Source organism: Mandrillus leucophaeus, unplaced genomic scaffold (assembly GCF_000951045.1).
Source record: "Mandrillus leucophaeus isolate KB7577 unplaced genomic scaffold, Mleu.le_1.0 Scaffold116, whole genome shotgun sequence".
NCBI lineage: Eukaryota > Metazoa > Chordata > Mammalia > Primates > Cercopithecidae > Mandrillus > Mandrillus leucophaeus.
The window spans coordinates 7,070,716-7,095,396 of NW_012099876.1; positions in this window are offsets into that span (position 1 = coordinate 7,070,716).

Sequence of the window (24,681 nt, forward strand, 5' to 3'; positions counted from 1 at the left end):
ATTCTGTGGGTTGTCTGTTTACTCTGTTGATTGTTTCTTTTGTTGTGCAGAAGTTTTTTAGTTCAATTAAGTCCAACTACTTTCTTTGTTTTTGTTGCATTTGCATTGGGGTTCTTCGTCATGAAGTCTTTGAATAAGCCAATGTCCAGAAGGGTGTTTCCAATGTTATCTCCTAGAATTTTTATGGTTCCAGGTGTTAGATTTAAGTCTGTCATCCATCTTGAGTTGATTTTTATATACCGTGAGAGATGAGGAGGATCCCATTTCATTCTTCTACATGTGGCTTGTCAAGTATCTCAGCACCATTTGTTGACTAAGGTGTCCTTTCCCTACTTCATGTTTTTATTTGCTTTGTCAAAGATGAGTTGGTTGTAAGTATTTGCCCTTATTTCTGAGTTATCTATTATGTTTCATTGGTCTATGTGCCTATTATACCAGTACCATGCTGTTTTGGTGACTATGGCCTTACAATATAGTTTGAAGTCAGGTAATATGATGATTCCAGATTTGTTCTTTTTGCTTTGTCTTGCTTTGGCTATGCAGGCTCTTTTTTGGTGCCATGTGAATTTTAGAGTTTTTTTTCTAGTTCTGTGAAGAACGATGGTAGTATTTTGATGGGAATTGCATTTAATTTGTAGATTGCTACTGGCAGTATCGTCATTTTCACAATATTGATTCTACTCATCCATGAGCATGGGATGTATTTCCATTTGTTTGTGTTATCTATAATTTCTTTCAAAACTATCTTGTAGTTTTCCTCGTAGAGGTCTTTCACCTCCTTGGTTAGGTATATTCCTAAGTTTTTTTTGTTGGTGGTGGTTTTTTTGTTTGTTTGTTTGTTTGTTTGTTGTTTGTTTTGCAGCTATTGTAAAGGGGGGGTGAGTTCTTGATTTGATTTTCTGCTTAGTTGCTGTTGGTGTATAGCAGAGCTACTGTTTATGTACTTTAATTTTGTATCATGAAGCCTGCTGAATTCATTTATCAGTTCTAGGAGCTTTTGGAAGGAGCCTTTAGGGTTTTCTAGGTGTATGATGATATCATCAGCAAACAGTGACAGTTAAATTTCCTCTTTACTGGTTGGATGCCCTTTCTTTCTTTCTCTTGTCTGATTGCTCTGGCTAGGACTTCCAGTACTATGTTGAATTAAAGTGATGAGAGTGGGCATCTTAGTCTTGTTCAAGTTCGCAGGGGGAATGCTTTCAACTTTTCCCCATTCAGTATTATGTTGGCTGTGGATTTGTCATAGACGACTTTTATTTCTTTAAGGTATGTCCCTTCTGTGCCGATTTTGCTGAGGATTTTAATCATAGAGGGATGCTGGATTTTGTCAAATGCTTTTTCTGTGTCTATTGAGATCATCATGTGATTTTAGTTTTTAATTCTGTTTATGTGGTATATCACAATTATTGGCTGTGTATGTTGAGCCATCCCTGCATCCTGGACATAAAACCCGCTTGATCATGGTGGATTATCTTTTTTACATGCTGTTGGATTCAGTTAGCTAGTATTTTGCTAAGGATTTTTGAATCTGTATTCAATAGGTATATTAGTCTGTAGTTTTCTTTTTTTATTATGTTCTCTCAGTATAACATAATTTTTTAAGGAAAACATGAATAAACCAATGTATCTACTGAAGTCATTATTGGTGCTCTCTCTGACTTGCAACCTGCCTTCACCTAAGGTCATATGAAGTTTCTAGGGTTCCCTCCTCAGTTTCCTCCTTCTAGGGTTCCCTATCAGATTCAGATTCACCACTTTTTTTTTGTGCCAAACTTATTTGAATGTTCCCTACAACGTTGAAATAAAATTCATAGATCACATGACCTATCTATACACAAAATCTTTAAAACCATCAATATATTAAACTATAATGCAAATATAAGATAAATGTCTAATAAAAATAAATGTATATAAATTTGCAAATAATCAAGTGTGATTAAATTTGAAGATATAATGAAATGATATGAGGGTTGTATCTGTACATATAAAGCCACAGCTACAAAGGCAGATGAGTCCAGGTATGCAGTAGTGGTGACTCAATTACCATAAGTATTGCTGCCTTAATGTTATTTTCTAAAATGGTAAAATAATCTGAATGAAATTCCAAACAAAACAAAGTGGAATTTCCCATGATTAACATCATGATTTATTTCTGAAAAATGTAGGGTATATGAAAATTATGCCAATAAATGCTTTTTTTATCATTTGTTATACAGAATTAGATTCCAAACTAGAAAGATTATAATCAAGTTTTTAATTTTCATGAATATCTGGGGCCACTGAAAATCTGTGGGGCACTGATCTGTGCATTGGAGATGTTTAGCATCTTCAGTGCACAGACAGAGCTAAATGGCTCAATGCCAGTAGCACACCCCTCCTAATCAACTAAAATTGCCTTCAAAAGTTTCAAAACTTTCTGGGAGGCCATACTCTGCTTCCTAAAAACTTAAATTTTGAGCACACTTGAAGAGGCCCTTTTAGTCAACGTTGGTCACAAGTGAGATGCCCCTGGACCAAAGCCATCCTGCTTCCTGGAGCCTGATACCACTGAGATTTCAGGCCTTAGTTAGGGGTTGGGAGACTTTACCAAGGTTGATAACCAACCCCAACCTAGCCTTCTTAGATGGACCTCATGACCATACCCCATGAAGCACTGGCTGCTTCCCAGAATGTAGCCACTCAGAGGATGTAGGTCCCTTTTAAGTAAAGAAAAAGTTGACTCTTCTCTCTTCCTTAAAGGCATCTTCCCTTCCCCATTATACTCACTCCACCCACGGACATCACAATCTCTTCAGATTAAGCCATCAGTTCTCAGTACGTGGTCCAAGAAGACTTGAGGTCCCTGAGACCCTCTCAGAGAGTCTGAGAGATCAAAAATACTGATATTATAATGCTAGGCATCATTTGCCTTTTGTATTCTTTCAGGAGTGTGCAGTGGAGTTTTCCAGAAACTACATAATGTGATACCAGGATAGAATGAATGAACACAGAGCCGACCTGAGAATCCAGCTGTCTTCTTTAATCTATTAAAGAGATTCATAAAACGAACACAAAGCCACTGATAGATGAAAACCTATGTGAATATAGCTCCTTGGCATCCTCAGTCACTTTTAACAGTGGCAAGGAGTCCTGAGACCAAAAAGTTTGAGAACCGCAGGTTTAGACTTTCTCAAAAGACAGAAAAGTATTTACTTTCAGCAGCCACTATTTCCACAGACCCACCAGCCCCTGAAGCTGGGAAACTAAGATTGAGAGCTGATTCCTTTCCTACCGGGATGCGAAGAGAAGGGCTGGCAGAAAGAGGGGAAAAAACAAACAACTCGAAAATGGAAACAACAGAGCTCAGACTTTCACCTCAGTAGATATCCTCGGCTCACGTATTTATCAGGCAATGAACAAGACAGGCTGAGAGGAGGGTAGGGTGTGTATTTCATTTCCTCCACCCAGATAATAGCCATTTTAAAATAAGTGGCCACCACTGGTAATAAGCAGCACTCACCATTCCCACTTACAACTTACTCAGCTTATTCATTACTTCAGTTAAGAGCTATTGAGGACTTGCTGTGTGAACAGGGAAGAGATGGGGTGCTATCCTCACCTTCTAACTAGCTTACAGCTAGGAAGGGACACGCACTTATTTCTCACACTGAGAAGTAAGGCTTAAAGGCTTAGAGAAAATGAACTCTAATAAAAGTTGAAGGTGAAGAGGCCTAACACAAAGGCAAAAAATCAGTTCTATAGGGATTCCGAAGCTTGATTTTTCTGTTTGGAGCAGTGAGCATCATAGCAAATTACGATTTGAGCCGAGACTCTGGAGAAATAGGCTGCAGAGATTAGAGATAGTAGGGAAGGACTAGACGGTGAAGAATAGCATGAAGAAAAGCAGAGAGGCAAGAACTGGGGAACAGGTTAGGAAACCGCGAGCTATAGCTAGTTTGGCTGGAATGCAGGGTGTGTGGAATTTATATATTGGAGATTGGGAAATAAAATTAGAGATGTAAGTAAAGATTGGATCACGGAGAACCTTCACTGTCAGGCTAAGGATTTGACTAGGAAACCATACGAAGACTTTGAGCTATGACCTTACAAGGGCTATGCCTTAGAATAGTGAGCCCTGGTACACCATGTAGGATCAATTAAAGTAGGAGAAACTGAAAATCTATAAAATAAAAGACAGGAAGAAGAACCAGGAAATTACATCTATCATGGGATGCATTATAACAGCAAACATTGGCAAGGGTGTGGAACAACTAGGACTTTTGTACACTGCTGCTTGGAGTATAAAGTTGAAAACTCGCTTTTCAGCATTTTGGCAATTTCCTGCAATGTTTAACTTGACCTTATGACCCAGCAATTTCACTCCTAGGTGTTTACCCAAAACAAATAAAACCCTAAGTCCACAGAGAAACTTGTACAATAATATGTCCGGCAACGGTGTTCAAAATATCTAAAAACTGGAAATAACCCAAATGTCCATCAACAAAAATTAAATAAATTATAGAATATTCATATAATAGAATACCATTTAACAATAAAAAGAATGAACTAGGACACACAACGACATGGTTGAGTATCAAAAATACAGTGTTAAGTAAATAAAGAGTACGTGCTGTGTGATTTCACTTGCTGTGTTTGAAATCTAAATTCAGAGAAAGTTAATCTTCTATTGAAATTATAGAAATCAAATAGTGGCTTCTTGGGGAGAGATGAGAAGGGAAGGATGGGGACTGGACTGGAAGGAGCATGAGGGAACTCCCTGGGGGAAGACAAATGCTTTGCATATTATTTGGGGTAGTAGTACACATATTATACAATTGTCTAAAACTCACAGTCTGAACATGTGATACCAGTACATCTTATTTTGTAATAGTTCTATCTTAGTTAAAAAAAATCTAGGTCACTGAAAATGTATCATTCACTCATCCTTCCTGAAAATAAAACCTACAAATAAAAACACTTATTTCTATTATCTGTGGAATCAGTCAAAATTAATACAATGGCTGAAATACTAGTTAGAAAAAAGCTTATTAGTGAGCAATAAAAAAACTATAGGTGAAAATAAATGTGCTTAGATTTTTAAATCAATTTACTAATTTCTGTAAAAGACAATTAAAGTGATAAAATTAATGCTTAAATTGTGGCCAAAAATTCTGAAAAGTCAATGGGAAAAGATAACGCAGTGGTGAATTTAAAGAAAACGACATTATTTTAGCCTTAACTGCAGACAAAGCCAATATTACTCTCAAATACCATATTTTTACATTTAAAGTATTTATTGTAGACTCTAGTGAGTGTCTTTTCAATTAAGCTCGTGGTTCATAAAATTGGCTTTGAAAATAAAACTGATGTGGTTGCACTTATTTCTCACACTGAGAAGTAATATAGTGCTCACTGAAACGTGTATTTCTATCTATTGAGTAGATAGAGCTAAGGTTTAAAAAAAGGCAGCGTATAGCTTTATGCAATTAGCTTAGGAAGCAAAATTAAATTACAATTCATCATCTCTCACTCAGGTAAGCTATACATGTATACTTAAGGTTACCTGTTTGGAAGTCAGGATTGTATGTTATGTTTAAAAACAAGATAGAGATCTGTGGAGTTTGTCATTCTAGTCACTTGCTTGGGAGTAAACATGAGTTAAAAGGAGCTGGAAGTCCATTCAAGAGGGAAAATATTGTACCGTGTATAACTCATGTACCTCTCTCTAGAGGAAAAGCTAAGCTGCTACCTGGAGGTGTGTTTTCCAGTGATAAGCAAATATGCAGTGATAAGCTCTGTGTAGAAATGGGATATTGTATAGAAAGTTGATTGAGTGGAGAGTGTCACGCAATGTAATCTCCTGAAATGCACTATAATTATTTGGATCTTTCCAGCTTCCCACTTTGGCCACTTAATTCTCTGAACTTCCACTACATGAAGAGACTAGAACTTGATTAGAAATAAGTGGAATGACTCTTAATGAGCAAGTGGATGAATAAATTGTGGTAAATCCCTACAAGGGACTATTAGAAAGCAAATGAGTAGAGTTAATTAGTTCCATATTGACATTGTGCACTGTTTATGATATATTATGTAAGAAAAAAGCAAGAATCAGGATAATGTGCATTATAATAATATATTTTGACAAAAATGAAGCACAAGGACAAAAATTCCAATACAGATCTAAAAACGTCCAACAAACAAATGTCACACTAGAAGAACTAATAATGTTGTTTGGATTTAAGAGGAAAAACTTGAAGGATCTGTTTATAATGCACACGGCAACTGCTATAAGGAAATAGCTCAGGAATGCATAGACTATGAGAGAAAAACCAGGAAAGATGAGTTCGCATGGCTAAATGGAGGGATGGAGGGATGGATGGATGGTGGATGGATGGATGGATGGATGGATGGATGGATGGATGGATGGATGGATGGATGGATGGATGGATGGATACATGAATGAAAGGATGGATGGGTGGATGGGTGGATGGATGGATGGATGGATGGATGGATGGATGGATGGATGGATGGATACATGGATGGATGGATGGATGGATGGATGGATGGATGGATGGATGGATGGATGGAAATGAGGGGGACAAAATAAAGGGAAGAAGGAAAATTATTTTTCTTCAACAATCCAAAGACACTGTTCCTTTATTTTCCCAGTATCTTATGCTTTTAATAATAATTCTATTGCTGAAATAACTTTTTTTCCTCTTCATCCTTAGTATTCTCATATTTCATAATCAGGATCTAAATGTCAGTCTTTTCTATTTAAAAAAAAAACCGTTTTATTTCAGCTCTGAAAAATATTTTTTTATTGCTTCTTAGATAATTTAGAACCCTCAACTCCCCGTGTTGTTTCTTTCTGGCACTATTACTTGCTGGCTGTTGTACCTGAGAAATGTGAGGGGTAATTTGTTACTACTGCATAGTCTAGTCTAACACTGACTATACTTGCTGTTTTATGAATCAAATTTCCAGGCAGGCAGAAGTTTGTTCTGAGCTCTGTACTATATTTCATAGGACCATTTGTCTATTCCAGCACGAACTATCTCAATTAGTATAATAATAATATTTTTCACTTTCAGTAGAAAAAAGTCTCTATAACTTGTTGTGTCTTCAGGAGTGTTTCATCTATTTTTAGCTTTTCATTCTTTTAGATAACTTTAGAATCATCTTTTCAAGCTTCATGCCTAAAAAACCCTACTGAGATTTTGCTTGCAATTGCATTAAATATACAGATCAATTTGGTGAGAATTTACATCTTTTCTCTACTGAATCCTTCATTTAGCTATGTTGTATATTCTACACTTTATTTAGATTGTTAAAAAGTGTTTTTAAATATATTTTATTTTTCCATAAAGCATTTACACAACTTTTAGTATATCAATCCCTAAGTAGTTTATATTTTTATGTTTCTTTTTCTAGATGGCATATGTTAAAATTGCTTCATACAATTAATCACTATCTGTTTATGAATATTCAATTAATTTTATATTTAGATTTGTATACAGCTACCTTATTAATTCTCTTATATTTTTCTAATATTTAACTGAACTTTCTTTTCGGTGTATAATACAGACAATTGTATCATCTACGAATAATGAAAATTTTATTTTAGCCTTTCAGATATTTATCTTACCTGCTGATCCTCCCTAGATCTCTGGTATAATCATGAAAAGAAATTACTATAGCAGGCATTTTTTCTTGCTCTTAATCTTACAAGAAATGCTTTCTATCTACCATCATTAAGTAGGCTATACATTTTGGTACAGATCCTTTATCAGGTTAAGAATGTTCCCTTCCATTGCTAGTTTGCCAAGAGGTTGTTTTCTGTTTTGTTTTCATTAATGAATGGTAATTTTTGTCAGATGATTTTTCTGCATCTATTGAGATGATCAGATATTTTTTCTTCTTTAATTTGCTAATTAAATAAATCACATTGATAAGTTATCTAATGTCAGACTGAGATAAGCAAACCTGGCAATGATAAATATTATAATTTTTATATTTTGCTGGATTTGGTTCATTAATATCTAGTTGAAGGTTTTCATATCTGTGCTAGTAAGTAAAATTACCCTGTAACATTTGTGTTTTTGTCAGAATTTGGTATCAAGGTTACTTTGTTTCATCCATGAGTAGGATAGCATTTCTGCTTTTAATATACTCTGGTATAGATTGTATAATACCCCAACTATTTATCCTAAGAATGTCTAGTAGACTGCACAGAAAATTTGGGGCTAGTGCTTTCTGTTTGGGAATATTTTTAGCTTCAAACGAAATAAATCTTTTGAAGTTTCTAGCTATATCCAAGTTTTCCTTTGACAATTCTTCGAAATTACCAATTTCAGCTAAGTTTTCAAATTAACTGACATATATTATTTTATATTCTATAACAGGCCATTTTTCTTCTATCTGCTGATTTTCATCAGTGGTATCACCTTTCCTTGTGCATTGTGAATTTTTGAACTGTGAGCTACTAATTTTTATTTGAAATTTAATCTCTGTGAATTTTTTAATGTGAGTTTGAATTCAAGGTTTTAAATAAGGATATGCATTTTCATCTGCCAGGTGCCAAAGGTATTACCAAATTGCTACCACTTACATTAGAAGATCTGAGTGACATTTTCTAGACTGCACAGGCAGTGTAAAAATGAACTAAAACCCACTTCAGAGCTGGCTTATGATTACATATATTTAGAAGAGACTTTTTCCCTCCATTCAGCACTAAGGTTAAAAACCACAAGCTTTACTGATGTTTCTTTCTGCACAGAGAGATTTTCTTTCCTAGTTCACCTTATCTCCAGGGGCATAGCCCTTAAGGATCCAAGCATTGTGCAGTCCTACGAGACTTTCACTTTGGGTGGGCCCTAAAATTTACCTCCCATACTCTGTATCCAAAGAGCTAATCAAAAGCTCAAGTTCCCCCACGCTTCTTAGAATCCTTAAGGAAGCTCCAGCTGCAGTGTTTACCTGAGTTATAGGATTCTGCTTTCACTTCTATGTGGAGGCTGCAGATTGCAGATTCTTTTTTGCCTAATGCTAGCTCAATGAAGCATTTACGTAGTTTTTTAAAAAAAAACATTCCATCCAACATTTTCATTGCTTCAGTTAGAAGAGTTATTTAGTGTATCTAACCTAATCTGGTAAATTGCCCAACCCACTTCTTTAATCCCTTTTGAATAAATCAGTGCTGCCAAAGAACTTTCTGTGATTATAACTGACCAGTTTGGAAGTCGCCAGCCACAGGTGGCAATTGAGCAACTGAAATGTGACTCATGATTTTAGAAGTGTACTTTTATTTTCACTTAATTTTAATTTATTTAAATAGCCACTTGTGGCTAATGGTTACCTTCTAGAACCGTGCAGAAATAGACCTTCATTCACCCATTGATGGTGCTGACACATAATGTTCCCGTGAGGTAAAACTTATAATTCCATATAAAAGAGGAGAGGAGATGCTTGGCTACACAATTCAGAATGGCATAGCCAAGGAAAGTCATATAAAAGAATGTTTAAGGGAGAGCCAGTCTTCATCCAGCCTCATTTTCTTTTTTGTAAGAGAAGAATTTCTGGATGTGTGGCATCTACCTGGACACATCACAACAAAGGATTTAGCATAGGTTGTGGGATTGCATAAGCCAAAAACAGAAACAGAGCATAGGAAATGGCAGGAGGCACTCCCCAAATGGCTTCATTAGAATAAATCTTATCTCCGAGGCCCTGGCCTTACCTACTAGCCCTAATGAGCCTGCTCTGACTCATACTGGCTTCCTTTCATGCCCAGACCCATAAACACTTATACCTGAGCTCTCATCATGGCGTCTCTCCTTGTTATCTGTGGCATCTAATCTTTCCTTGGAACCTCTGGGAATCAGCCATTCAGCAGTAGGCCCATTCATAGAGGGTCTCTTCCCAAAGCTGCTGCAACCAAACACACAAAATGTCTACTTCCTTAAGGAATAAGGATGAGTGTTTACACTGTATCTCTTTGTAGAGTTATGTTCTGCATAGGATAGGCACGGTTGTATGAAAAGAGCCCTGGGCTTAGGGTCAGGAGAAACCAGTTCTAACCCCATCTCTGCCATTAGCCAGTTGCTGGTGCAAGTCACATGGCTGTCCTGGGTACAGTTTCTGCCACTGCAAAAGAAGAGTGTTCAGCTCCATCAAAATAGAAATCCCTCTCCTGGAGTCTAAATGGGAAGATTGAGTTACTCAAAACTGACATATATAAACAGGTAGGAGATTGGACAGGTAAAGACTTTTCTGTTTCTATGCTGCTAGGTCCTTGTAACAGGTCAATCTCATTAGAAGGAAAAGCAACCTCAAACTGGTAACTGGGGACTTAATGATGAAAGTGGTACTAAATGGGGACTTTGGGGACAATCTGGTGTCCATATTACACGATTAATCATGATTCACCATAGGACTTTCCTCACTGGCATGGAGAGAAAGGTATCATTAACCTGGCAAGCCTGGTGGGGATTCCATGGGCCCAGGGCTCCTCTTTTTGTTCCATCTGGAGCTTTTCAACCTGGCCATGGAGGGCGGTAGTTTTGAGCCCCCAGTGTCACTATAGGATCTTTCTTCCATAGCAATCATTATTACTCCTATTTCTCTTAGTTCCTCTGCACTCCATCCTGAATGACCAGTTTTCTAGTTTAGGGAAAATTAAACACTTACTGTTTCCAAGAGTATTTCTGGGTCATTTCCTGGGATTTTTGTCCTCTCTTTAAGAATAATGTTTTATTTCCCATTAATATGCATTTCACTTCTATAAATGGAAACTCCTTCCACCCATGGGCTGTCTGAAAAGTTGGAAGCCACCGGATAGACTTATTTTAAAATAACATGTCAGTTATATTTTCAAATAGTAGGCACTAAATTTAAAATTGTGTGTTTGTTGGTTGGAAAAAAGTACAATAAACACACCATAAGGTACCCCAAAGTCTAGAAACATAGGTGAAATCATATACATACTATATATTATACAGATGGGGAAATTGAGTTTCAGAGTGGCTAAAAGCTCAGGGTTGGTAGGTAACAGATCAGATCCAGAATTCAAGCCTGTCTTCAAAGCTATGTAACTTGTCCCACATTAGGTGTAAACATCTCAAATCAGAAACAGCCCCCTAACACATGTATATATGTTTTCTCATTGGGAGCCTATAAATAACGGTCCAACATACCAACCAATCACCTTGAGAGTGATTGAATGAAGTTGAGATGCTTTCTTTAAATACATTTTACTGTATATATTTGAGGTTTACAACATGATGCTATGGGATACATATAGATAATATGGTTACTTACTGGAGTAGACTAACATATCTATCTATCATATCTCATAGTTATTTTTGTATGTGCGACAAGAGCAGCTAAAATCTACTTATTTAACAAGAATGCCTAATACAATACAATTTTATTAACTTTAGTTCTCAGGTAGTATATGAGATCTCTAACTTGCTTGTCCTACATAGATGCTTTCAATGCACAATGGAAGAATTAAACTAAGTTTTGGCTACTTCAAGATGTAAAAAACAAATTATCTTTTTATTATCTTCTTTTATCTTTTTTTCCTGAGACGGAATCTGACTCTGTTGCCCAGGTTGGAGTGCAATAGTGCAGTCTCAGCTTACTTCAACCTCCACCTCCCAGGTCCAAGCAATTCTCTTGGCTCAGCCTCTGGAGTAGCTGGGATCACAGGTGCGCACCACCACTCCCAGCTAATTTTTGCATTTTTTTTTAGTAGAGATAGAGTTTCACCATGTTGGCCAAGCTGGTCTTGAACTCCTGACCTCAGGTGATCCACCTGCCTCAGGCTCACAAAGTGCTGAGATTACAGGCATGAGCCACCATGCCTGGCCTCTTTTCATTGTCTTTTCTAAAGAATTTTCTGAAAACATTATCTTTTCTAAAGAATTTTCTGAAAACATTTGTTTACCTTTCAAAAGGAAACATTTTCATCCTAAAGCCAATTCTACGTACCATGAACTTGTCTTCGTTCTATGGCCTTACATGTATGTGCATGTCCTCTACCTAAGGAAGAAATTACACATACATTACATGTATATGCAATGTCCTCTACCTGAGGAAGAAATCTAGTCACAGGGTGCAGTCATGTCTAACTCATTTATCCAATGCGTGGCACAGTCCCCTCAGCAGCTATGATGACATAGCCTTAAGGAATCATCAAATGTTTGGGCTGAACAGGACCTTATCATAGGCTATTCCAACCTCCCCACTTCACAGATTAGTAAATTGAGGCCCATTTATTCATTTGGCACTCGCCTACCATGTGCCTTCAATGGGTGAGAAAAAGATGAATTCACCTCAAGACATCTACTGACACCCCATGCCAGATTTGGAATAATCATATCAATAGTTGAGACAATGGTGATGAGAATGCTTAGGATTTAAGTACAATAGCACACATTCGACATGATTTATGAAGGTATTGATGGCAAGAGGTTTCGTGAATACAAACTCAGTGAGTACCAAGGTAATGTTTGTAAATACAAAGATCTGAGGACTTCAGAGAAAGATTTCAAAGCTTATACAGCAATGCCACTTAAGTTGGAGAGACATGACTTGGTGGAATAGTTGAGCATTTAACAAAGTATTATCAAGATAAAGGCAAGCTGTGGGGCGGCCTGGTGTCCAAAAGGTACAAGGTGGAGCACATGAGGCTCTCCAGCCTTCAGACATCAAAAAGACATTTCTGCCCTGGGTGGAACCAGTTTCTCCGGACTCATATCTTTCTCTCCTCCATTCTGCTCTGCAAGTGCAATCTAAGGGCACTCTTACCTAAACAGATACTGAATTACAAATGAAATCAGTCGTTCTTGGCAAATCAAGGAGGTTAAGGGGAAAAATAAACTTCGTTCTATGTCACCTCCCTGACAAGACAGCAAGCCCGCGGATAAGCACTGATGAGTGTAATGAAAACTCCCAAGTTTGTTCTAGAAATGACTGGAGGAGACACCACAGGCCACCGTGCTCCCAGGACATCACCAATTCTTCCAAGGGATGCTTGGCCTCTGGGGAAGTCCAATTACCCTTCAAGGATTATGTGGTTATAAAGAGCCTAAGATGCTGTTGTATATGTCTCCCGAGTCTCCCCCCATCACCTCTGGAGGTGGGGACTTACCAGATAACTCTCCCTTTGGCGTATTTATGGACTCAAGGAGGCTGCCTTTAAAACTGGAATGTTTCTGATACCTGAGCATCTAGTCCATGGAGATGGGTCCTCTTTGTGTCTGAGCTGTATTTGTTCTAAGGACTCAAGTGTATCCACATAGGTTTGGAGGATGTGTGAGGTAGGACTACTAAGACCGATTTAATGGAGGTCTGGAAGTCTAGGTCACAACGTTGATTCAAGGATACTGGAGCAGTGTCACAGGTAGGGGAGTACCTTCCTTGAAGTAGCCCCTGAGTATGTTGGAGATCAAAGGGTGGATAGAGACTCTCATAGAAGAGCAAATGAAAGATAAAATTGTATTATTACACTCTCCATGACACTTGGAGAGAACAATTAGCCAACAGCAGTGAGGAACTGGCACTCTCAGCACAAATGTCACCAGCCTCCATATTACAGGTCAGCTGATTTTGTGAGGACGTTGGCAGGCTCCAGGCCCAAGGCAGTAGTGGCCATGCCCTAGGATAGTTAGGGATTGATTAGAACAAGGAGTCAAAGCAGAGTGACTCCTTTTTCCCTTCTTCACTGGGAAAGAAATGTGGAGTGCTTGTTCTCCTGTGTCCCCTTTGCTAAGACAAGAGGATTTATTTGCAGAATGTATGTAAGAAACCTGCAAGGACATCTCAAAAAGATTCAGAAGGAATTTGAGAGAGGTTGTCCTTCTTGCAGAGCATTTGGTGCTGGTGCAACCTCTAAAACCCAGGTTAAGTTAAAAACAAAAAGGCCAGGCATGGTGGCTCATGCCTGTAATCCCAGTACTTTGGGAGGCTGAGGCAGGTGGATCACAAGGTCAGGAGATGGAGACCATCCTGGCTAACATGGTGAAACCCCGTCTCAACTAAAAAAAAAAAAAAATACAAAAACTTAGCCGGGTACAGTGGCATGTGCCACCATGGGACTACTCCTGAGTAGTCCCAGCTACTCACGAGGCTGAGGCAGGAGAATCGCTTGAACCCGGGAGGCAGAGGTTGCAATGAGCCGAGATCGCACCATAGCACTCCAGCCTGGGCGACAGAGCGAGACTCTGTCTCAAAACAAACAAACAAACAAACAAAAACCTGTTTCTTTTTGTTCATTATTATTGAATGAATGTCCCTGTGGAATTCAACTACTTGATATATTACTACTACTTGGTATATTACAATATATGGTTTCCACCTTTCTAGTTTTCTTGTGGGTCCTCCGACATCTTCTTTGTGTACTGCCATGAGCATTTCCTCACAAGATAGCACCAGTCGAGATGAGAACAATAACTTCTTTGAATGGAACAATGTCTGTGGATTCTGAAAATAACATACAGCAATTTCTACTGCACTGAGACAATTGCCAAGAAGAGGTTCTAGAAGACGTAATTTATTCTATCTGTGGTTGTCAAAACACATCTGCTGCCCTTTACACATTTTACTTAAAAGATCACCTCTATGAATATTGCATTCACTACACACAGGTGAGGGTTGGCCTTTATGTGACTATAAATATACGTATGTTTGGGTGAATATATGCCACGTTTGTATTCTTGTTTATTTTGTTCTACAGTGAGTGTATTTATTCAGGCAGTTTCCAACACAAACAACTGATATACATATGAATAAGACACACGGAAGTTTAGGTGTAGAATGCCACACCTTCTTGCTCCAATTCAGGACACCGATGGAGTTACCAAAGTAGGGAGGCTCTAGGCCTTACCTAGAGAGAATTAACAACTGATTAGTGTTCATTAGTATCATTCTCACCCTTATGCTGTAGAGTAGGAGAGATCGCCTCTTATACTTTCAGATAAAACTGTGTGTGCTGCTTTTGTTCACAGGATGCAATCCTGGGCAAGTAGCTTCACCTCTCTGGGCTCAGTTTTCTGATTCATAAAACAAGAATAACAGTATCTGCTTTTTTCTCCCTCATAGGATGATTGTAATATATCATTACATAAAATGGAAAATTACAATGCAAAAATATTTCTCTTTTATTACAATTACCCTTTTTTAACAAAAAAGTATCAATTGAAAACTCAATGGAACCCTTAAGAAGAGTCCCTCTCAAAAACTAAATTATTGTAATGCTGAATTGCAAAGGAATTTATTAACAGTCTTTAGGATCAAAGCTGTCTCAATAGCTACAGGCAGTCTGCGTGGGATATTTTGTGTCGCCAGAAGGAGGAGTTTTGCTTTTGGGAATCTATCCCATGTTAGTAACAGAAGCAGGACTGTTAGAGGTATAGTGTTTCCTGAGACCCAAGGCAGAGACCCTCTTTTTCTGTAATCTGGGCTATTCAAAATTCAATGTGATGCACACCATAATTTATTGTTCTATGGTTTGGAGGATAAAAAATCATATGTCAGAGTTTTCTCACCTGAAAAGTAAACACTGAAAAAGAAATGTAACTGGAAAAAAAAAAAAAAAAAACTCATACACTTAATTTGTTTAGAGTGCAGACTTCATGTTCTATGTTTTTCACTAGAATTTAAGATGAAATTAACCAAAGTTTGTTCCCATAGGCACTGATTTCGCCAGCACATCAGAGATGGCCCTTGGCCCCTTAGCTGATTGCAAGAGGTCCTTCATCAGATGAGCTTCTGGCAAGAGAAAAATAAAAATTTTAGGACCTTTACCTGTTATAGACCCCAGGGGCCAGACAACTAATTTCTATTCATCTAAGTGTTTCCTCTGTTCTCTTTGCGGCTCTGGGAACCAAGAACTCTCATCTGTCACCATGAAGCAGGTGGTTGCTGGGGATGAGGCTAATGGGAGCCCCACCCCTTCCATGAAACAAGTTGAGCCCGTGTGAACAGGGCTAAGGATGGGGAATGCCAGCAGTCACATCTGGGTGCTAGTTCAAGTTTCTGCCCCACCCCATCCAAAGTAAACAGAGGAAGGGGTGGCAGCATTTTACTAACTGAAAGTGAGGCTCAAGTATTTGTAAATGTCAGAAATCAAAAGATTAACACTTAGGAAAATGTTATATTTGCCAAAAAAAAAAAAACCTAAGGATGCTATACAATTCTACTTTTTAAAAAAATCAACCAAAAATTGTTCTCATATGCACCAAAAATGAGCATTCAAGAAAACTATTCTTAATTGGTTTCATGTTATTTTACTGGTGTTTGGATTGTTCATGACACTACCCAGGTGGAATCATATGTAGACTCTTACATGCATGCCATTTGGTATTAGATGAAATAGTCACATTAGTAATAATTCTATACTTAGAAACTTATGTCACATAATTTTTTTGAGTACCCAAGTGTAAGTGCTTTGGAAAAATCAATGACTTTTAAAACATTTTGGTTTTTTTATTGTTGTTTGTTTTTGTTTTTTGTTTTTTGTTTTTTGTTTTTTTTTTGAGACGGAGTTTTGCTCTTGTTGCCCCAGCTGGAGTGCAATGGCGCGATCTCTGCTCACTGCAAACTCTCCCTCCCTGATTCAAGCTATTCTCCTGTCTCAGCCTCCTGAGTAGCTGGAATTACAGGCACCTGCCACCATGGCCAGCTAATTTTTTGTATTTTTAGTGGGACACAGGGTTTCACCATGTTAGCCAGGCTGGTCTCGAACTCCTGACCTCAGGTGATCTATCTGCCTTGGCCTCTCAAAGTGCTGAGATTACAGGCATGAGCCACCATGCCCAGCCAAAAGTTTTAACTTCGTAAAATTAAATTTCTCTTCAGAAATTACACAATAAATGTATTCAGGCTCACTGGTACAAAGATATATTAGGAAAAATTTAATATGTAGATCCTTATTTCCAAAGTAGCCAGATAATTATTTCACATATTTCTCCATGACTCAACAAATGTGTGTCATGTTTTGTAATGTTTCTACAAAATAAGTTTGTATTATTTACATTACTCCTCAAACTTCTCATCTCACTTAGCAATCATTCTTGAGTATTCCTCCAAGTAAATCTTGAAGATCTAATTATTCCGTATTATACCTGCAAAATGTTTCACTCTATGGATGTAACACAATTTGGCCAATCCTTGCACAGCTGATGGACATTCAGTCTGTGTCCAGGTATTTTGTTTTGTTTTGTTTGTGACTGTTTATTTTTCTACTACAAACAGTCTTATGACACCTTGCTAAATTTGATACACATATCTTTGAGTCCTGCCACTGTTACTAACATGGGATTGATTTCCAAAAGCAAAATGGTTGGGTAAAAGGGCACATGCATTCTTAGTTTACCAATTATTGATTGATTGTTTTCTAAATGCTGTAGCAATTTATACACCCCCCATCTTCTCTTTATGCCAGGAACACTCAAATTGTTCTCTTCTGGCTATTTTGAAACATACAATAGATTATTGTTAAATTATTCTATATTTTAAATAGAAAAGCTTGTACATGCTTATTGCAAAGACTTTTTTTAAAACTAAAAGTCAACTGACAGCTATCCAAATGACAAAAATGTTAAAGTACAACAACATTCAAAATTGAGCTTGAGTCATTGTTTATTCTTCCCATCAGATTTTAATTACTCTAACAATTTTGTAATAGAACAGATGTAGAAAGGAACCAGCATCCCTTCCTAAATATTTTCCTGATCTTGCTCATATGCATTTGAGTCTTACAGATATGGTTCTAGCACATTAAACTTTTCACTTTTAATTTTTACTAAATATTAACAAGATAAGTACTTTTCCATTAAACGGCTGCTTAATATTTTATGATTTGGATCTATAAACTACTTAATAATTCACCTATTATTGAATGTCTAGGTTACCTCCTGGTTTAGTAATTAGAGGGAACTGTGAAGTGAAAATATTCACAAATGCAAAATAATTCTTTTTGAAATATTTTCTTTGGATAAATTTCCAAAAGCAGAATAGCATAAACATGTTAACAGGTGTTGAGGCATATTGCCAAATTATCTTCCAAATATGTTGCACCTACTTAGCTAGGCACAAGCAAAGAATTAGGTTTATGAATGGCATTTAAACACCTTTAAAGACCCAGAAATCATTATTTTTCATGAGTTTTTTGATACTTTAAAACAATTTTATGCTTCTAGAAACCAGTAGCTATTTGCGGGGGAGACAGTGACTAGAAGGGGGAGCAAGCAGGTTTTCTAAGGCCCCTGTCATTTTCTATTTTTTACTGAGGAACTGATTCCTGGGTGTGTTTAATTCATGAAAACTAGAAGAGCAGGACACTGAGGATTTGAGCACTTTCTCTATGTATGTTATACTTCCATAAATGTTCAAGAAATGCACCGCAGGAATTTCTTAGAAATGTCAGTCACGTTACTGAAAGACACAGGAACAACCTGGAACATTTTGCCAAGCATCTCTTTGGTCAGAATTAGATTTTTATTTATGCTGATACATTCATATAAACCATCAAGGGTGTTCAAAAGCACCAACTATGTGTCTGTTAGAAAATTAACCGCAGTCCAAAGTGATGCAGCACCCTTTGTTTTCTAAACCTCAGCAGCAATCTGATTATGGCACCATTAGGAAAGCAAGATCTATCAACTTGGAGCTTACCGTTTCTCAGAATAAACTCAACTCAGGACAAGGTCTAGAGGGGTTAAATGACTGGTCTAAGAGCCACAGCTAACGGGTGGCAGAACTAGAACTAAACCCAGGTCTCAAGGTCACCATCACTGGACTTTCTTCAATATAGCAGATTGCCTCCCCTCCTGTCTGAGACAAGCATCAAAAAAACAGACGCTGATTAAAGTCCTTCAGAGGTTTCCAATCAGGCTTGGTTTAAGTTCTACAATTTAGAGCTTCCCCAATTTAGTGTTCCCTGTCTTATATTTTTGTTATTTCCCAACACACACAGTCATCCTTGGGAGAACCTAGATACTTTTATGTTTTGTACCTGTTGCCTTTTTTACTTAAAATATCCCCCAGTGCTCAGTCTGTGCATATTACTTCATTTAAAATATCCACACAGTAGTCCTATAAAGTAGGTTTTACAGATACGGACTTTTCGAAGAACACATAGCTACTACATTTCATCCAGTTCTTTTTTATTTCAAAACTCATGTTCTGAACCACTCTTGTCTGCTGCCTCTGTTCTTCTGTCTATTGCAACTGTGGGTCTTGACAGTTACATGCACACATGTAGACAGTGTCTCCCTCATTTGCCCTTTCTTACAGCCCAGCCCTTTGAGCTAAGCATTTTTACTTTCCCTATTTACAGTAGAATAAATGGAGGCTCAGAAAGGTGAAGTGACTTGCTTAAGGTCACACCACTCTTATAGCCTGTTCTGTATAATTCCCTGATTCTATATATTTCAGTTAATTATCTAAATATTTACTGAAGACTTACTTGAAGAGCATTAAACTGGATACTCTGGGAATTAAGATCGTTCATGAGTCGCTTCCTGTGTGTTCATGAATTACTTCCTGTGTGCTCATGAATTGCTTCCTCGTGTGTCTCCTCCAACCAGTATGAGACTCTAAACAGAACAGAGCTCGTCCTGTATTGCTCATCAGCCTCCCACAATGCTTAGTCTGACCTGGGATCCAGAATCAGTAAGTACACATTATTAGACAAATTACCTCCAGACCCTTTTTTGGCTGCCAAGATAATCAGATGCCAATCATCCACCAGACTTTCTTATCCTGTTGTTGATTCCAAGGTCATTCATCCCTTGAGAATCATTACTTCCTTTCTTTAAAAAAAAAATTACTTTAGAAAAAAGTTTTTATTTAAACCAGTCTTAGGTAACAAATATGAATTTCAACCTCCAAAAACATATAAAAGCTCTGTCTGGTTTGCCATCAGAAATTCTTTCCTAAGATTATAGTAAATGTTCAAGTTCCAGGAAAAAAAAATACAATGAAATTTAAGCAATAACAAATCAAAAATGCTTTGAAGTCATATTTAAGAATAAAGTTCAATGACACCAAAAGCAGAAATGACAATAGAAAAATAGATAGGTCTTCATCATAAATAAAAACTTTTGTGCTTCAAAGGACACCACCAAGAAAGTAAAACCATACCCTACAGAATGTGAAACAAATATTTGCAAATCATATACCTTATAAGGGACCTGTATATAAAATGTAGAATGTGTTCTAGTACCTAGAACTCCTACAACATAATAATAAAAAGACAAATTACCAAAGTTAAAAATGGGCAAAAGATCTAAATAAACATGTCTCCAAATAAGATATGCAAATGGCTAATAAGCACATGAAAAGATTCTCAATGGCATTAGCCACCAGGGAAATGCAAACCAAAATCATAATGAGATACCACTTCACACCCATTAGAATGGTTTGAATCAAAAAAGACAGATAATAAATTTTAATGAAGATGTGGAGAAAATGGAACTCTCATACTTTGCAGGTGGGAATATGAAACAGTGCAATCAGTTTGGAGAAGTCTGGCAGTTCCTAAAAATGTTAAACATAAAGTTACCATATGACCAAAAATGCTATTTCTAGTTGTACACCCAAGAAAATAAAAACAGGTTTTCACATGAAAACCTGTCAATATTCCTACTAGCCAAAGGCGGAAACAATCCAGATGTTCATCAAGTGATAAATGGATAAACAAAATGTGGTATATCTATACAATGCAGTATTATTTGGCCATAAAAAGGAGTGATGTACAAATGCATGCTACAATGTGGATAAACCTTAAATACATAATGTTAAATGAAATACGCCATTTGCAAAAGTACCACTTACTCCATGATTCCATTAAGGTGAAATATCCAGGATAGGCAAAACTGTAGAAACAAAGTAGATTAGCAGTTGCCTAGGTAAGGGGAGGTGTGGGGAGAGGTGGAGAGCAAATGGGGAGTGACTAGTATTCTAAAGAGTATAGGAGTTTTTTGGGGGCTGATAAAAATTTTAAAACTTCATGGAAACAATACTTGCACAACTCTGAATATACTAAAACCATCAAATTGTATACTTTAAATGAGTGAATTGTATGGTATGCGAATTATGTATCAATAATCCTTTTATTAAAAAGTACAAATAATACAGTCTGAGAAACTTCATAAACTTTCCAAGAAAATATTGGATGGCATATCTTTACATTCAAAACAAGCTAAAGTATAATCAATGCACTTCTTACTTGTGGTTCACTTCTGTGAGTTTTTCTGTATGTCACGTACATGTGATTTCTTCATGATCATCACCACACTAATTGGCAAAAACTAGAAACCAATCGCTTGGAAATGAAAGGAGAGAAAGTTGTCAGGTTGCCAGAACTGGAAAAACAGGTTGAATACAGATTTGGTACGTTACCAGCTAAAGTCATGTGCATTACTTCACTAACTGGAAGAAAACAATTTTTCATTTGGAAAAGAAGGTGATACGATTAAGTATGGCACCAATATCTTCTGGAAATTTAACACATAATGGCTATTGGGCAACTGATAGCCTATTCAAAAATCAAAACCCAGTTAATATGCAACCCTCCCTTTCCCACCACTATGCTGAGTAGACTGAATTCATCACTCTCTGTGTGTGTGTGTGTGTGTGTGTGTGTGTGTGTGTGTGTTGAGAACAGGGAAACTTAACTATGATACCAGTAGTAACAATTTTAAGATTTTATAAAATGAAAGTTATCAAGCAATGAGAACAAACTACAATTACACACAAAAATATGGAAAAATCTCACAGTCATAATATTAAGCAAAAGAAGTCAGATATCATACATGATTCCATTAATATAAACCCAAAAGGAGGCCAAGCTTACTTATGCTATTAGAATTCAGGATAGTTGGTATCCTTAGGAAAGCTGGGAGTGGAGAGGGCATCTGGGAACTTCTGGGGGGCTAAGAACGTTCTGTTTCTTGTTTCAAATGGGGTCTATATTTTCATTTTGTGCCATGTCTGCAAATTGTGTAGTTAATCCTACTCTTACTCTATTCATTTAACACATAGACTGTGTCTGGAATTTAAGAAAACAGTGTTTATAGCAGCTGTGCAAAGTGTCATGAATCACAGGTTCAGGGCAGGAAAAAATAATTAATGTAGTCAAGCCAATCTGAAGAAAGCAAGAATTCTTATGCATGTAATGAGAAGAAGTGCCCCAGTGCTAGTATCATTCATCTTTGAATCACAACTACCATTTAGAGAGGGGAGAAAAAGGAAAATAAGATGAACTGACTATCTTTTAACCTGAATACCAAGCAGATGTAAAACATTATCATCTATACTTTTCTCTTTCCAACAAGGTGAGGCAGAATACATTTGATCACCAATTACTAATTAATCGTGATGTTTTATCCATTAATTTTCAAAAAAAAAAATCCTGGCTGCACCTTTTAATCTTGTGAATATTTTTTATTTTACGTGTGCCTGCCTTGCCACCAGTACTAGGTTGTTCATTGTTAAGCCTCTTAAATACCACACATTCCTTCAAGCAATTGACGTCCATGCCAACATCCTATAGCCTCTATGGTGGAGGGAGGCAAAAGTTGCTTTGAATTTTTCTTGTTGTTTTGTTTTTTGTTACATTTTTATGTGTTGTGTTTTGCTTTGCTTTGCTATTTGCTTTAAATTAAAACCTCCAAAGTGGGCTAGATGCGGTGGCTCAAGCCTGTAATCCCAGCACTTTGTGGGGGCCAAGGCAGGTGGATTGCTTGAGTTCAGGAGTTTGAGACTAGCCTGGGCAACATGGTGAAACCCCCGTGTTTACAAACAATACAAATCCAGGTGTGATGGCATGTCCTGTGGTCCCAGCTACTCAGGAGGCTGAGGTGAAAGGATCATTTAAGCCTGGGCAGTCGAGGCTGCAGTGAGCCAAGATCATACCACCACACTTCAACCTGGGCAACAGAGCAAGATCCTGTCCCTAAAAACACCCTCCAAAGTTAACAGTTTGCCTATTCTTCAAAAGGCTTAAAATGAGGAGCATAAGGTCTTGCAATACTTTTACTTTTAGTGTAAGACCGTACAGTCCTCAGCAATGTTGACCTTAAAATGATCCAGAGTAACACATGAGAGGCGCAAGGGCTTTGAAGTAAGCTCAATGTTTATTGGAAACTCCAGCTCTATTACTAAATATTTTTTAACTGTCTTGGGGCTACAACTAAACCTTTCTCTGAGCCTCAGGTTCTAATGGGTAAAATGGAAATTTTATTACCTGTTATTGTGAAGATTATAGTGAAGGCTAAATGAAATGTGGAAAAATCCTCAGAAACTATCTTGGAATATAAGTCAAGGAGGGGAAGAGAGTGGCAGTTTATACAAAGAAATGGCTTATATTATAAATCACTAAAGTATAATTTTCAAAAAGTAAAAAACTTGACTTTTATGTAAATATAAAATGAACACATTGAAGACTTTATTCAACTTAATAAACAGCAATATATAAATACTGGGTCAAATGAAACTGTGAGAAAGGAAAATATAGATAGATGTAGATATATTTATAGAGAGAGACAGGAATGCAGAAATGAACTTTCTAATAGATGCAGAACTAAATATTGTTCTCTAGGGAAATTATTATAATGATGCTTGGGGTTATCTTATCCAATGAAGATTTTATTCAACGTAATTAATAAACAGCAATATATAAATACTGGATCAAACGAAAATGTGAGACATAGAAAAATATAGATAGATGTAGATATATTTATAAAGACAGGAATGCAGAAATGAACTTTCTAATAGATGCAAAACTAAAGATTGTTCTCTAGGGAAATTATTATAATGATGCTTAGGGTTATCTTATCCAATTGGCAGAAATCAAATTGTATCTCTACTGGTGAAAAATCATTTGCATTGCTTTCCACAAGAATAATTAGTGTTGCTATCGGTTTTCTACACATTAACTTCTATCCCTACAGAATTGTAAAATAGTCAACAGAAAGTCAATAAAAAGGTGCAGACTCCTGTGGTATCTGATGATCCTCCAAGAGTTCACTATACTGTGTTTTGCCCTCTACTAAAAGGGCACTTGGTAACTTATCTTGCACATGTCCAAGGCTGGAGCTTTTTTTTTTCTTACAAAATTACCTACTGTGTAACGCATATGTGTATATGTAGCTGAATGGAGACAATGTGAAATGCGAAGCTCACACACATCCATTTCAAGTTCTATAAAGGGACAATACATTTCCCTGCTTTTTTGTGTGTATGAATTTTGTAAGGAAGGATAGATATGTAAGTAGGTGAATTATTGTTGTAGAATATTATTTTTTTTTTTTTTTTTTTTTTTTTTTTTTTTTTTTTGAGACAGAGTCTTGCTCTGTCCCCCAGGCTGGAGTGCAGTGGTACGATCTCGGCTCACTGCAAACTCCGCCCTTCCAGATTCACGCCATTCTCCTGCCTCAGTCTGCCAAGTAGCTGGAACTACAGGTGCCCGCCACCATGTCCGGCTAATTTTTTTGTATTTTTTTAGTAGAGATGGGATTTCACCATATTAGCCAGGATGGTCTCGATCTCCTGACCTCGTGATCCCCCCACCTTGGCCTCCCAAAGTGCTGGGATTACAGGCATGAGCCACCACGCCCAGCCAGAATATTACTCTAATTTCCTAACTGATGATCAGTCTCTCCTTCACCCTTCATCCTGGCTGTTGAG